The sequence below is a fragment of the Dama dama genome, chromosome 20 (assembly GCF_033118175.1).
Source record: "Dama dama isolate Ldn47 chromosome 20, ASM3311817v1, whole genome shotgun sequence".
NCBI classification, from domain to species: domain Eukaryota; kingdom Metazoa; phylum Chordata; class Mammalia; order Artiodactyla; family Cervidae; genus Dama; species Dama dama.
Window position 1 is genome coordinate 82,714,961 of NC_083700.1, and position 16,009 is coordinate 82,730,969.

Genomic DNA, 16,009 nt, shown 5'->3' on the forward strand with positions numbered 1-16,009 from the left:
ACTAACAGGGCAAGTACTCAAAATTCAAACAGAAAATTATTTCCTCTGGGCTGGCAAGGCAGAAAATCAGAAAGCTCTGTAAATCTGGACTCCCATATGTGGTTCTCAGCTGGTGTAAGTCCCTGAATGAATTACATGCAGCCAAAGAAATTAATGCTACACACATGGGGGCCCAACTTAAAAGGAAGATTGCATCTGGGAAGACTCTGCCGGGTCCTGAGGAACTCTGGAAAGCACACGGCGTCCACAATGATATGTTATGCTAGCTATAGACATCCCCCAGTGACATTATGATCAAGCACAGGAATAATGTATAATAAATGAGCAAGGACACAAATTGAAAGAAGAGCAAAAAAGCAATAAAGGATGCCATAATATTCAGCGTCCTTAGTTGGAACTAAGTGGGTGTTAACTCTCACTATCCTGCCCATCGGAAACACCACCTTGTTCTGAGTGAATTTAGTGTTCTTTATACACGTTAAAGCCTGTAGCCAAATGATTTAGGATGACCCCCTTTCCTCCTGACCTCATACTAATTGACTTGAGAGTGAGTTACAGTCCCAAGAGAATAGCAGTCACACACTGGGTGTATTTTTAATGTCAATTTCTGTAGGAGCTTTTACACAAGGAAATTGTTGTAACAATTATTCTCTCTATCCTGGGCCCTAGGATAGGTATTGATTTTTAGCACATTAAATGAAGGATAGATGGGTGTATATAAATGCAAAATGAGATGACAGTCACTTGGGTCTTTAGGTAAAGCAGTGACAGCCTGATGGTTAAGGAGTTGTGATTTTTTACTCCTTTCTACTCCTTTTTAGAGCATCCTGTGGTTTTGAAAAGCTGAGAAGCAAGAAAGCTAAATGGTTTTTACGGCTATAATCATAGGGCTGGTGGGTAGAATTGAAATTTGTAAACTCAGAAGGGATATCAACAAGTGATTTCAGAGATGCTTTCCTTTTTGTCATTGATAATAGCTTTTTGTATTGATGGCTTAAATGTAAAATTTAAGATAATTCACAATGTCCAAGAGACAGAATTGCCAGAGGGTACAACTTGAACATAATTAGTGCAATTGCCAGCAGTAACCACAGAGGCTCAGTTGAGAATCATGTCCTGCCTTGCAGTATAGAAGAGCATAATATGAGAGGCATTTCAAAGATGTAGTATTAAAATGATGTTAAAATAGGAATTAAGTTTCCAAAATAAACTACAGTTGACTGAGGATTATAAAGACAATTATATTTGTATTTGTTTTCTTATGTGGAAATGAAAAGGTAGAATACGTTATTCAAGAAAGGCATCTGATGTAAGTTTTGGTTAGAGGAAACAAAAAAATCCATGAGCTACTAAAGGAGGTAATTTAAACAATGTTGGTTGAAGAAGTCTGGACCCCAACTAACAAGGTCAGACATTGTGGTACAGAGGGAAAATCAGAGCATGTTTCAGATTTCATTTAAGTTCTGTGTCTTAAAGTGGGTAAAGAACCAGGAATTAGAAATCAATTAGGAAACAGTTTAAAGAAAAAAACTCGATTCCACCAGAAATCAAAAAATGTAAAGTAAAATGTAAATGAGATGCCAATCCTATTATACTTGCAATGATTTTATAACCCCCACTCTTCATTCATCCACCCAAGGAAACAGCACTAGATAGCTCTCTTTAAGGAGTGAGGAGATGGAGTTTTTTGCCTAGCAGAGATCACAGAGTTAGTCATTGTTCATGCCATCCATTTATGAGAATCAACATCCATTTATGAGAAAAACTCTCAGCAAAGTAGGTAGAACGAATATACCTCAACATAATAAAGGCCATATATGACAAGATCATGGCTAACATAGTCAACACTAAAAGCCGAAAGTTTTCCTCTAAGGTCAGAAACAAAATAAGGAAGCCCGCACTTACAACTTTTATTCAGTAATGTAGTAGAAGTCTTAGCCACAGCAGTCATACAAGATGAGGAAATAAAAATTGTCCAAATTGTAAAGGAAGCAGTAAAGCTGTCACTATTTACAAATGACATGATACTACATATAGAAAAACATAAAGTGAAAGTGAAGTCACTTAGTCGTGTCTGACTCTTTGTGACCCCATGGACTGTAGCCTACCAGGCTTCTCCAGCCATGGGATTTTCCAGGCAAGGATACTGGAGTGGGTTGCCATTTCCTTCTCCAATAGAAAAACATAAATACTCCATAATACTGTTAGAATAAGTTTCAGGATACAAAGTTAATATACAAAAATTTATTGTATTTCTATACACTAATAATGAACTATTAGAAGGAGAAATTAAGAAAACAGTTTTACTTACAATTGCATAAAAATACCTAGAAATAATTTTAACCAAAGTGGTAAAAGACCTGTACACTAAAAACTTTAAGACATTGATGAAAGAAATTAAAGACACAAATAAAGGAAAAGATATTCCACCATTATGGGTTGTAAGAGTCAATATTGTTAGAATATTGTTATCATGTCTGTACTATCCAAACCAATCTATAGGTTCAGTGCAATCTCTATCAAAACTCCAATGGAATTTCCCATGGAAACAGAATAATACTAAAATTTGTATGGAATCACAAAAGATCCTGAAGAGTCAAGGCAATATTGAGAAAGAATAATAAAACTGGAAGTATCAGGCACCTTGATTTCACTCTATTACAAAAGTATAGTAATCAAAACAATATGGTGTGGGCATAAAAACAGATACAAAGATCAATGAAATAGAATAAAGAGGCCAAAATAAACCCATGTATAAATGGTCAAGTAATGTATGACAAAGCAACAAGAATATACAGTGGAGAAATGACAATTTCTTCAATAAATACCAATAAATGGTATTGGGAAAATTGGAGAACCATATGGAATAATACAAGGCTAACATCTTATACCATACATAAAAATTTAACTCAAAGTGAGTTAAAGACTTGAACTTGAGACCTAAAACCATAGAAGTCCTACGTGTCAATCTCCTTGACATCAGTCTTGACAACGATTTTTTGGATCTGGCTCCAAAAGCAAAGGTAACAAAGCAAAAACAAGTGGACCTCATCAAACTAAAAAGCTTCTGTGCAACAAAGGAAATCAACAGGGAAATGAATGGGACATTTTCTCCCCACTGAATGAGAGAATATTTATAAGTCATGTATTTGATAAAAGATTAATATACAAAGTATATAATTACTCATATAACTCAATAGCAAAAATAAACAACCTAACTACTAATGGGCAGAAGACCTGAATAAACATTTTCCAGAGAAGACATCCATATGGCCAAAAGACACATGAAAAGATGCTCAGCATCACTAATCAAGGAAATGCAAATCAAAACCACAATGGAATATTATCTTACACTTGTTAGAATGGCTACTATCAAAAATACTAGAAATAAGTGTTGGCAAGGATGTGGATAAAAGGGGGTTATTATACACCATTAGAAGGAATGTAAATTGGTGCAGTCACTATAAAAATATAATATGGACTTTCAAAAAGTTGAAAATATAACTACCATATGAACTACCAATCCACTTCTGAGCATTTATCCAAAGAAAACAAAAATACTAACTGGAAATATGCTCCCCCACGTTCACTGCAGCATTATTTACAAAAACTTAGACATGAAAGCAATCTGAGTATCTACTGATGGATGAATGGATTAAAAAATTGTGATATATATACACAGTGCAATACTATCTGGCCATAAAATCTTGCCATTTGCAACAACTGGGTATACCTTGAGGTCATTATTCTAAGTGAAGTAGTCAGAGAAAGACAAATACTGTATGATCACTTATGAAAGTGAAAGGGAAAGTCAGTCATGTCCAACTCTTTGTGACCCCATGGACCATACAATCCATGGAATTCTCCAGGCCAGAATACTGGAGTGGGTAGCCCTTCCCTTCTCCAGAGGATCTTCCCAACCCAGGGGTTGAACCCAGGTCCCCCGTATCACAGACTGATTCTTTACCAGCTGAGTCACAAAGGAAACCCAAGAATACTGGAGTGGGTGGCCTATCCCTTCTCCAGGGAATCTTCCCAACCCAGGAATCAAACCAGGGTCTCCTGCATTACAAGTGGATTCTTTACCAACTGTGCTATCAGAGAAGCTCCTGATCACTTATAGGTGGAATTTATTTTAAGATAAAGATCAAGCTCATGGATATAGAGAGAAGATTAGTCATTGCCAGAGGCAGTGGTGGGGGGCAGGATGGGCAAAATGGGTGAAGGGGATCAAAAGATACAAATGTTCAGTAATAAAAGTCATGGGAATGAAATATGCAGCATGGTTACTATAGTTAATAATACTGTATTGCATGTTTCATGTTGTTATAAGAATAGATCATAAAATTCCTTAACACTAGCAAAAAATTTTGTAAATATGTACAATGGATGTTCGATTTACTATGGTGATTATTTTGCATTATTTAGACCACTTGACCTGCCCCTTGAGAAACCTGTATGCAGGTCAAGAAGAAACAGTTAGAACTAGACATGGAACAACAGACTGGTTCCAAATAGGGAAAGGAGAACGTCAAGGCTGTATATTGTCTCCCTGTTTATTTAACTTATATGCAGAGTACATCATGAGAAATGCTGGGCTGGAGGAAGCACAAGCTTGAATCAAGATTGCTGGGAGAAATATCAATAACCTCAGATATGCAGATGACACCACCCTTATGGCAAAAGGTGAGGAAGAACTAAAGAGCCTCTTGATGAAAGTGAAAGAGGAGAGTGAAAAAGTTGGCTTAAAGCTCAACATTCAGAAAACTAAGATCATGGCATCCGGTCCCATCACTTCATGGAAAATAGATGGGAAAACAGTGGACACAGTGGCTGACTTTATTTTTCTGGGCTCCAAAATCACTGCAGATGGTGATTGCAGCATTGAAATTAGAAGACGCTTACTCCTTGGAAGGAAAGTTATGACCAACCTAGACAGCATATTAAAAAGCAGAGATATTACTTTGTCAACAAAGGTCCATCTAGTCAAGGCTATGGTTTTTCCAGTGGTCATGTATGGATGTCAGAGTTGGACTATAAAGAAAGCTGAGTGCAGAATTGATGCTTTTGAACTGTGGTGTTGGAGAAGACTCTTGAAAGTCCCTTGGACTGCAAGGAGATCAAACCAGTCCATCCTAAAGATCAGTTCTGGGTGTTCATTGGAAGGACTGATGTTGAAGCTGAAACTCCAATACTTTGGCCACCTGATGCAGAGGGCTGACTCATTTGAAAAGACCCTGATGCTGGGAAAGATTGAGGGCAGGAGGAGAAGTGGACGATGGAGGATGAAATGGTTGGATGGCATCACCGACACAATGGATATAGGTTTGTGTGGACTGTGGGAGTTGGTGATGGACAGGGAGGCCTGGTGTGCTGTGGGTTCATGGGGTCACAAAGAGTCGGACACTACTGAGCGACTGAACTGAATTGAACAAATATCAAACCATCATTTATACTCCTGAAACTAATAATGTTTGTAAATTACACCTCAATTTTAAAAAGAGTCAAATCCTCTGGCTTCTAACCCATGTGGTTTTTCTTAACTAGCATAGCCCTCTTCCTACTCCAGAAAGAGCAAATTGCTGGCCCATCACAACCTTACCCTCCTCCCAGGTTCATGATAAGTATTTCTCATCAGTCAAGATTCTGTTTAGGGAAAAGCCCATATCTTCCTCTAGTTTCCTTTCTGAACAGCTCTGAAACATCTGCTCTTATCTGTTCAGAGGTGATGTAGGTAATGAAACGGTTGCCATGATTTGTATTAGACAAAGATGACTACACACAGTCTAAAGTCAGGTTAACTTTTTTGCCCTTTTCACTTCTCACTTTGTTTAGATAGCAGAACGGATTGGTCAGCATCATTTGTGCTGAGTTTACTCTGCACCACTCTTACCAGCCTGGAGTTTTGCTGGAATCTATGGTGCAATGGGGAAAAGTTTAGCTCTTAAACGGTATTTCATATATCCTGGAGGGAAACTTGAAAATGGGTAGGGAAGAGGGGAGGCAACATCTTCTAAAATTATTTCCCCTTAAGGAGAACAAAATATTTTAAAGAATCATATTGTAAACCTGAGATTTTGACTCTTCTTTTAGCATAGTGTGAAATAACAACTGTCTATGTATTGCACCTCCCTGCCTGAACAGTACCTCAACTAGCATCTCCATTGACAAATGAGTATTTCTGAATGCATTTCATTTAAAAATAGATAGCTGATAAAGTCTTATGAAGAGAGACAATTTAAAAACGGGGTAGAAAGAGAATAGGGAATAGAGAAGATAAATCAGGGTTTACACTTGGAACTGAGTCAGCTTTGTTCATCCCAGAACAGGAAAGACAAGGAGGATCAAAGTGAAAGCACTTTATATCCTGTACATAAACATTTATCATGGTTATAGTCATTATTTAATAATCTCTCTCTTTATCAAAATCAGGAGAATTGGGGGCAATGGTTCTTCCATAACTGCCAGAAGATAGGCTAGGCTGGCACTGTCCCCATTACTAAGATGAAGAAGCACAGGCTTAGAGATATTACCACACTCTTAGCCAGTAGGGGACTAGGAGTGAGAACCTAGGTTTCTGAGTTGAAACCTAGATTGCACTAGTTTCTGAGTGCAAGCTCAGGGCTCTCTCCACTGTGTCTTCATAGTTCTTAAGAATTACCTGAATCTCATTTTAAAATACAGATTCCTGGACACCATACCAAGTCTTCTAAGTTGGCATGTCCTACAGTGGGAGGTGCTGGAGAAGACTCGAGACTTCCTTGCACTGTAAGGAGTTCAAACCAGACAATCCTAAAGAAAATCCATCCTGAATATTCAATGGAAGGACTGATACTGAACTCAAACACTTTGGCCACCTAGTGAGAAGAGCTGACCCATTGGAAAAGACCCTGATGCTGGGAAAGACTGAGGGCAAAAGGAGAAGGGGGAAGCAGAGGTTGAGATGGTTAGGGAGCATCATCAACTCAATGGACATGAATCTGAGAAAACTCCAGGAGATAGTGAAGGACAGAGGAGCCTGGCATGATGCAGTCCATGAAGTCTGAGAGTCAGACATGACTTAGCAACTGAACAACAACAACCGAGTGGGATTGATATATCTGACTTTTTATCTAGTTCTTCAAATCATAATTATCCTGGTTTAGGAAACAGAGCTGAAGAATTTTTGCTAGAGACTTAATTACAGCTTCAAGTGGTTCTACCTCATTCTACTTCTAACAGGCTGGATGACCATACATAATTCCTCACCCCTCTTTGGATCTGTGTTTCTTCATCTGCAAATTGGGTAAGTTAAACAAGATATTTTATTGAGGACTCTTCACCAGTCCTGGAACCAAATTTTCTGAAAGTAAATCAGGAACCAATTCCTGATTTTATTTAATGTGCTCTAATAAAACAAGATATGTTAAAAGGTTTTGGGAAATACTCCAAAATGACTTTTTTCCAATACATGCTCTTCTATTGTGCTCCAACCAAAGTGACCCTTTCTTTTTTGAACATACCAAATTTTTCCTTGCTCCATGAACTTTGAACTATTTGATCTCTCCCCCACATACCATGTTCAGGATCTTTGCATGAATGGCTGCTTCTTATCATTAAACTTTCAAATTAATAATCAGGTAATCAACAACAATTTCTCTGATCACAAGTAGCCCTCTTTCAATGATTTCTGAATCATTGCCTTTTTTTTTTTTAACAAAGAATTTACTTCTATGAAAAATTACACTTAATTTTATGTGTATTTTTAAAAGGCCTATTGAAAATTAGACTCCATGAGGACAAGCCCCCTTGTCTTTTTACAACAGTCTCACCATCTGGAAAAGCCTGGCACATAGCAGGTGTTCATTAAATATTTGTTAAGCCAATATGACTAAGTATAATCTTCTTTACATTTATTTTAATGTTAATTAGTACATTACTTATTCTGAATGGCCTTTTTCATGTCACTGATTCTTATCTTTTGGTCCTTGGTTTCTTACTGATGTTTAAACTGGAAGGCCCGGGTAACACACATGGGTTTCCTTTGCTTTTGTGCAATTAGCAATCCCCTGGAATCCTCTGGAGAAATTTCTATACTCAGGCAGTGGGAAAGCAAGAGTCCATGGAGGATTGCTCAGGGCACTTCAGGGTCAGGCTGAAAAACAGCAAACATTAATTCTGCCCACATTTTCTTTTTATGAACCCAGTCAATGACCCAAATTTAACCAATGAGAGAGAAACAAAACCTTCCAATATGCTAGAAAGCCGAACTGTGACTGGTGACCACCTGACCAATCTAGCTACACACTTTGTTTGTAGCCCAGAGTACTACCTTCTAAGCAGCAGCATCTCCATTTGCTGTATTTGTCAAAATTCTCTAGACATTTCTCTTTTCAGAAATGTATTGAAATGCTTTGTTCTGTTTTCCTTTGTTGTAATGGGTTTGTTCCTTTTGGGGAATTTTATATACAATCTCAGTGGGATAAATTTTAAGAGAGATAGAAGCAATTATCTGGTGTATTCTCTCGTCTGAAATTGGGGAGAAGATCTCTGTTTTTAGTCTATGTGAGCCCTACCCAACACTAAGAATTGCTCAATGGCTATATTTCATCCTCATGCCTCTAAAATTTTGGCTTTCTTCATCTCTTTAGCATTAATTTCTTGTCACTTATTAGCCCCTTTTCCTTTTCTGTTTCTGTTCTTCTTCATCTGACTACCTCCAAATTCTTCTTAGTTTATTAATGAGAGCAATTGCCGCCCCACCCCCAACCCCCTGGCCCCATCACTCATAACTCTACTTTCTGGATCATTGTCCTGGGGCTTATTTTCCTGTAATCAAAATGACCCACAGCATTTCTTCTCTAAAGAAGAAATGTGCAACTCTATACACAAGTAAGAATAAAGGGTATGTGAAGGTTCTGGGACTAGATCATAGAGAGCCGTGTGTGTCTGTATGTGTGGTGGTGGTTGTTTAGTTGATAAGCCGTGTCTGACTCTTGCGACTCCATGCACCATCACCTGCCGGACTCCTCTGTCCATGGGATTTCCCAGGCAAGAATACTGGAGTGCGTTGCCATTTCCTTCTCCAGGGCATATTCCCCATCCAGGGATTGAACTCACGTCTCCTGCATTGCAAATGGTCTCCTGCACTGAAGGCAGAGTCTTTAACATGGAATCATCAGGGAAGCACATGTGTATTTGTATACACACCAAAAAGGAAGCAACAGGTAGAAAGAGGGGCTATAGGGAGAGAGGTCTTAATTCCTGAACACTGTTCTCTAGTTCTAGTTAGAACAGAACCAAAAAGAAATATGCCAGAATGTAATATTAGGAACTTAGACTGTAAAAGGAAATTATACATTATGGAAAAGTATATGCTAGACATATACCCATTTTATCATTTAATCTTAAAGCCTTGTAAGATGTACATCATTAAACTAAACGTAAGAAAATTAAGACTCAAGTAATTGATCTAATTTTCTAAGCCATGCAGATATTTACTTCCAAGTTTCCTGTTTCAATGCCTGTGGATGCCCTATTCTGTACACTTCAACATGTTACCTGGAGTCTGAAGTCTGATGTTTAGACTAGTATTGAAATGTGGTAAGAATACATAAGATCTGCAGTCAGAGAAACCTGGGAGCAGACCCAGCTTCCAAACACTGTGACTTTCGTGTCTTCACCTATAAACCTGTGAGAATAGTTATCACTTCATAGGCTGGGGTTGGGGATTAAATAAAATCTAGAATGACTACCATAATGCCAAGATCAGATAGTCACTCAGTAAATGTTAGCTACTATTATCATTTTTATCCAAATATATATATATATATATATATATTTGGCTTAATGAATGGAAACATTGTGGTCAAAGTCATACTCTAGTTGACTGAAGGACTAAATTTGGCATATGCAGTGTATCTCTTAAGTACTAAACAAATTCTAATGTTGGTGTCTGCTAAACAGGCCCTTAGTTAATGCCTTGACAAATAAAAGAGTTACTTGTCATGGTTATTAATACTGAGCTGCAAAAGTAACTTTTTGAAAATGATTATTTTCTGTAGACTCATCATCGGAAGCAATTTAAGATAGCTCTTCTCCTCGCCAGAAAAATGCAGATATCAATCTTTTTAGGAACATAAATACATGGTAAATGAACCCAAATATATCCATTGATCCAGCAATGTGAGCCTTGATTCACGATAAACATGAAGTGATTTAAAACTGAATTGGTGAGGCCTGTGTGTTGAGTGAACATCAAGCCCTATAGCTAGACCATTTCTCCTAAAACTTTTCTTCACAGGGTTAGAAGAATGGAAGCACCAACCACCATACCCCACACTGTCTTCTCCCAATAACCCAACGTACACAAGTCCAGCCTCCCCACCCCAGGTATCTTCTAACAACTCATACATGCTTTGGGTAGAAAGAATAAAAATCCTACTGAAACCCTGTCTCCCTTTTCACAAAGTAGATTTCTCCATCTGGTTTCCAGAACTCTGGTCTAAAATTATGAGGTTCAACCTAAACATTAAAAAGTTAATCCTGTCATACTTCAGTGATGAGAAAATTTTAAGTAAAAATAATAGTACTAGAGTGACTTAACCAACATCAACTTATCAAGTTAGCAGAGTATAGAAATGTGGGTATTGAATTGTAAATTATGGTTTTCTTTCTTTTTTTTTTTTTTTCATTTATTTTTATTAGTTGGAGGCTAATTACTTTACAATATTGTAGTGGTTTTTGTCATACATTGACATGAATCAGCCATGGTTTACATGTATTCCCCATCCCAATCCCCCCTCCCACCTCCCTCTGTACCGGATTCCTCTGGGTCTTCCCAGTGCACCAGGCCCAAGCACTTGTCTCATGCATCCAACCTGGGCTGGTGATCTGTTTCACCATAGATAATATACATGTTTCAATGCTGTTCTCTCGAAACATCCCACCCTCGCCTTCTCCCACAGAGTCCAAAAGTCTGTTCTGTACATCTGTGTCTCTTTTTCTGTTTTGCATATAGGGTTATCATTATCATCTTTCTAAATTCCATACATATGCGTTAGTATACTGTAATGTCTTTATATGGTTTTCTCTGGATATATGGCCAGTAGTGGGATTGCTGGGTCACACAGTAGTTCTATTTTTGTTTTTGAAGTACTGTTCTCCATAGCGGCTGTAAGAATTTACATTCCCACCAACAGTGTAAGAGAGTTCCCTTTTCTCCACAACATCTCCAGCATCTATTGTTTGCAGAACTTTTTGATGATGGCCATTGAGATATTTTTTTTTAGTTTAACCAGCCATTCTATTTTTTAAATTTTTATTGAAGTATAGTTGATTTACAATGTTGTGTTACTTTCTTCTGTAAAGCAAAGTGAATCGATTATACATATACATATATCAATCTTTTTAGATTCTTTACAAAAAAATCAAGTTACAGATTTAGAAAATAATCTTATGGCTACCAAGGGGGAAGGTGGTGAGAGATAAATTAGGAGATTGGAACTGACATGTACACACTCCTGTATATAAAATAGATAACTAACAACAACTTACTGTATAGCATAGGGAAGTCTATTCTGTAAGTAGCCACTCAAAGCAATTCACATCTTCTCTAGGCTTTAACTTCCTCATTTGTTAAGAGGACATTAATTATTACTACCCTGTAACATTGTTTGTTAATGCATAATTGACATATAACATTACTATATTAGTTTTGGGGCTTCCCAAGTGGCTCAGTGGTAAAGGATCATCCTGCCAATGCAAGAGACATAGACTTGATCTCTAGGTCAGGGAGATACCCTGGAGAAGGAAATGGCAACCCACTCCAGTATTCTTGCCTAGAAAATCCTATACACAGAGGAGCAGAGCAAGCTATAGTCCATGGGGTTGCAGAGAGTGGGACATGACTTAGCAACTAAACAACAAAAACAAATGTTAGTTTCAGGGTACAGCATTGTGATAGTTTTATATATTGTGAAATAATCGCAATCAGTCTAGTTATACATCCATCACCATGCATAGTTAAAATTAGTCTAATGAGAACTTTTAAGATCTACTTTGTTAGCAACAGGTATACAACATAGTATTATTAACTATAGTCACTATGCTGTTCATTTTATATCCTCATGGCTTATTTTATGACTGGAACTTTGTGCATTTTGACCACCTTCACCTATTTCAATCCCCAACCTCCACCATCTCCTGCCTCTGATAACCATCAATTTGTTCTCTGTAACTATGAACTTAGTTTTTTAGTTGCTTTTTAAATTCCCCATATAACTGCAATCATACAGGATTTGTCTTTCTCTTCATAATATCTCAAGATTCACTGAGCATAAATGCCTCAAGGTCCATTAACATTATTGCAAATGGCAGGTTTTCCTTCTTTATGGCTGAATCATATTCCACTATATATCAGGCTTCCTTGGTGGCTCAAATAGATAAGTATCTGTCTGCAGTGCAGGAGACCTGTGTTCGATCCCTGGATCAGGAAGATTCCCTGGAGAAAGGAATGTATACCCACTGCATCATTCTTGCCTGGAGAAGTCCATGGAGAGAGGAGCCTAGCAGGGTATAGTCCACGGGGTCACAAAGAGTCAGACATGACTGAGTGATTAAGACTCAAATATACATCACTTTCTTACCCACCCACCAATGGACATGTAAGTTGCTTCTATGTATTGGCTTTTGCAAATAATGCTACAATAAACATAGGAGTGCATGTGTCTTCTTGGGACTTCCCAGATAGCTTAGTGGTAAAGAATCTGCCTTCCAAGCAGAAGATGCAGATTTGATCCCTGGGTTAGGAAGATTCCCTGGAGAAGAAAATACCAATGCACTCCAGTATTCTTACCTGGGAAATCCCATGGACAGAGGAGCCTGGTGGGCTATAGTTCATAGGGTTGCAGAGTCAGACATGATGTAGCAACTAAACAACAATATCTTCTTCAGTTACTGTTTACTTCCTTTGGATAAATATCCAGAAGTGAAATTGTTGATTCTATGTCGGCATTTATCCATTTGCTCTATAAATATTTTTCTCAACACATTCTATATTCCAGTCCCTGTGCCGAGTTCAATTCTCTGTGCACAGAATGCTAGATGAGAGGTGGTGGGAGGGCTGGGCTGAGGTGTGTGTGATGCGTTCCACCAATATCTAGACTCCGAATAAAGTTTAAGTTGCTCCTGTCTAGTCCTGCTTGGCCCTGGCAAGGGTCATTATTCTATGCCCAGGGCCCCACACTATATTAAAAACAAGAGCTTTGGACCAGTGGAAATAAGGAACGAAAATTGTCTCCATGATTGGATAGTGGAAGAGGTTGATATGTTACTAAACAATGGTCTATATATTGTAAGCAGACCATCCCCATCTGACCACATTGAGAAGTTTCAGTCATCTTCTAAGTGATCCCCAGTATTTTCTCGAATGGAAAATGGTACCCCCAGAAAGCCCTCATATGGTTTTGTGCTGCTCTCCAGCACCAGCAATCATAGGGTATTTGTTCCCAAAGACTCAACATTGTCCATCTGCAGACTTGACTTCTACCCACAAGTCTGCCTGACTGCGGAACCTTGGGATAGTCAAGGGAAAAGACCAAATTTCTTTATCTTACACCTTGACTACAGATTTGTAAATTGAACAGGGAATTTAGCCTCTTTGCCCTTTTGTTCCAATCTGATAACTTCTGCTGAGATGAAGAGTACAAGAACAAATGGTGCTAGGATGGAGTGATTGAGGATTGGTCACAGTGGTCGATTCCAATTTTGATATTCTAGAATCCAGAATTTGGCCAAACCTGATTATGCCATCTTCTTTAGCAAGTATTCTGCCTCTGTGTCCTGGCTTTAAAATGGAATGGGGTACATGTCACAGCCTCTGTTATACAACAAATTTGGGGAAGTGGAATGATGTGTTCAAATTCACAGAGCAGAGCCAGAGCTAGGTTTCACTGTCAATTTCAGGGTTCCTCCCAGACCAGTTTTTTCATTGTGTTTTTCACACTGACATTTTGTTATTGTTACTGCTTTGTCGCATAATCGTTACAGTCAACAGTTTTCTTATTCCAGCCCTAGCATTTTCTTGCTGGGTAAACTTGAACAAATCACTTTCCTTCTCTAAGCCTCAGATTCTCATCTGTTAGAGATACTCATCTGGGGGAAACAATGCATGCATACATACATACAGACATACCCTTTATAATTATTGTGAGAATTACATGATTTAATCCACGTAAAACTTTTAGCTTGGCGTTTTTCATAAGATAGCTGTTCAATAATTTTTAAAAAACATTTTAGATAAAGTATTTTTCAAAATGCCTCTCTGGCTCCTGGTTTCTCTTTCCTTTAGAATTATGTATTAAATGTTACTATGTGCTAAATACTATTCAGGGTAGACTCACCTAAGGAAAAAAAAAAATTATACAAGACACATATCTTCCCTTGTAAATCAGTTGGTAAAGAATCTACCTGCAATGCAGGAGACTCGAGTTTAATCCCTGGGTTGGGAAGATCCCCTGGAGAAGAAAATGTCTACCCCACTCCAGTATTCTTGCTTGAAGAATCCCATGGACAGAGGAGCCTAGCAGGCTACAGACCATGGCATTGCAAGAGTCAGGGACGACTTAGTGACTAAACCACCATATGACTAAAAAAGGTTAACACTTAAAATTCAGGTTCCTAATTGTTTTGCTACATTCTATTATTATCTTTGTGCTTAGAGTGTGTGTTATAACTGTATGATGGAAACACTATATAACGGTATACTACTGCTTATCCCTTCCCAACTCTGTTCAGTGATACTATGTTGATAGCGTGAAGTCTGTAGTGGGAGTATTTACACTATGGAATGGTGAATGCTATAAATCAAGGCTTGATTTATTGTTTTGTTGGTTTTTCCAGACTAGAATTGATAGGTTAATAAGGAAGAATGAACTCAAAATTGTGTGTTTCCTGTTACACTGTAAACAAGTAATAGAGGAAATGTTTTTGGTATTCAAATACCATTAGAGGATTTAACAAAGATTTAGATCGTGTCATTAATAAACATATGAAGTTTCAACATGTTTTGTTGCTTCATTTTTGTCCTCCTTATTAATATAAATGACCAACATTTTAATGTATTAACCAACATTTATGTCACCACCACACTCACTCTTCAATGAGGTGAATGACTTCTTTGCTGAACCAGATAGAAATCAAGCATATACTTGCAGTCTAATTTTGTCAGATTATGATTGAATTGCAAAGATAGGTTAGTTGTGGATGCAAGAGTTCAGCAACAATCAACTAAAGTATTCTATGAGAATCGATTGGCTACATGGAATTTATAATAAAGATTCTTCTATACTTTATGTAAATTGCATAGCATATATCCTATATATCAGTAAAACATATCAGCAGCTTTACACACACACACACACATACATGTACACAGGCATACATTTTTTTTTTCTCAGAGAGCTGGTTGTTAATTACTTATCAGCTTACCACTGCCCCCAAAGTACATTTACCTTCTAGTCATTACCTCTCTGACTCTTGAACAGATGATAAATAAACTCTAGGATCCAAACATCAGCCAATACACATCCTAAACGCTATAATATTTCTCAGGATGTGTTTTCCCAAGATGACCTTGTGTGAGTTAAAGTCACCAAAACTCTCTTGGTGACTTGGGCAGCTCTCTTGATCTGCCCTGGGCAAAGGAGAATTATTCCCTATTAACCTAAACAAAAGTCTTTCTCAGGGCCTAAACTTGTAAATAAAGGATTAAGAGAAGTTGAAATTCACTGACATTCCTGTAAGCTCAGTGCTCAAGAAAACTGTGGGGTTCATCCCTTCCAGAACTCCCATCTTTATGGAATGAATATCATCACAGGCCAGTGTCAGGCTTGTCTCTGCTTTATCATTTTCATTCATCATCTCTAAGGCTGAGCTGGCCTGGCTTTCCCTTGTCTGAGCTGTGGATGTCCCCTGCTGGAAACCAGAGCTCACTGCAGCTGAGGGAACTGGAGCCCCGTGGCAGTGTATG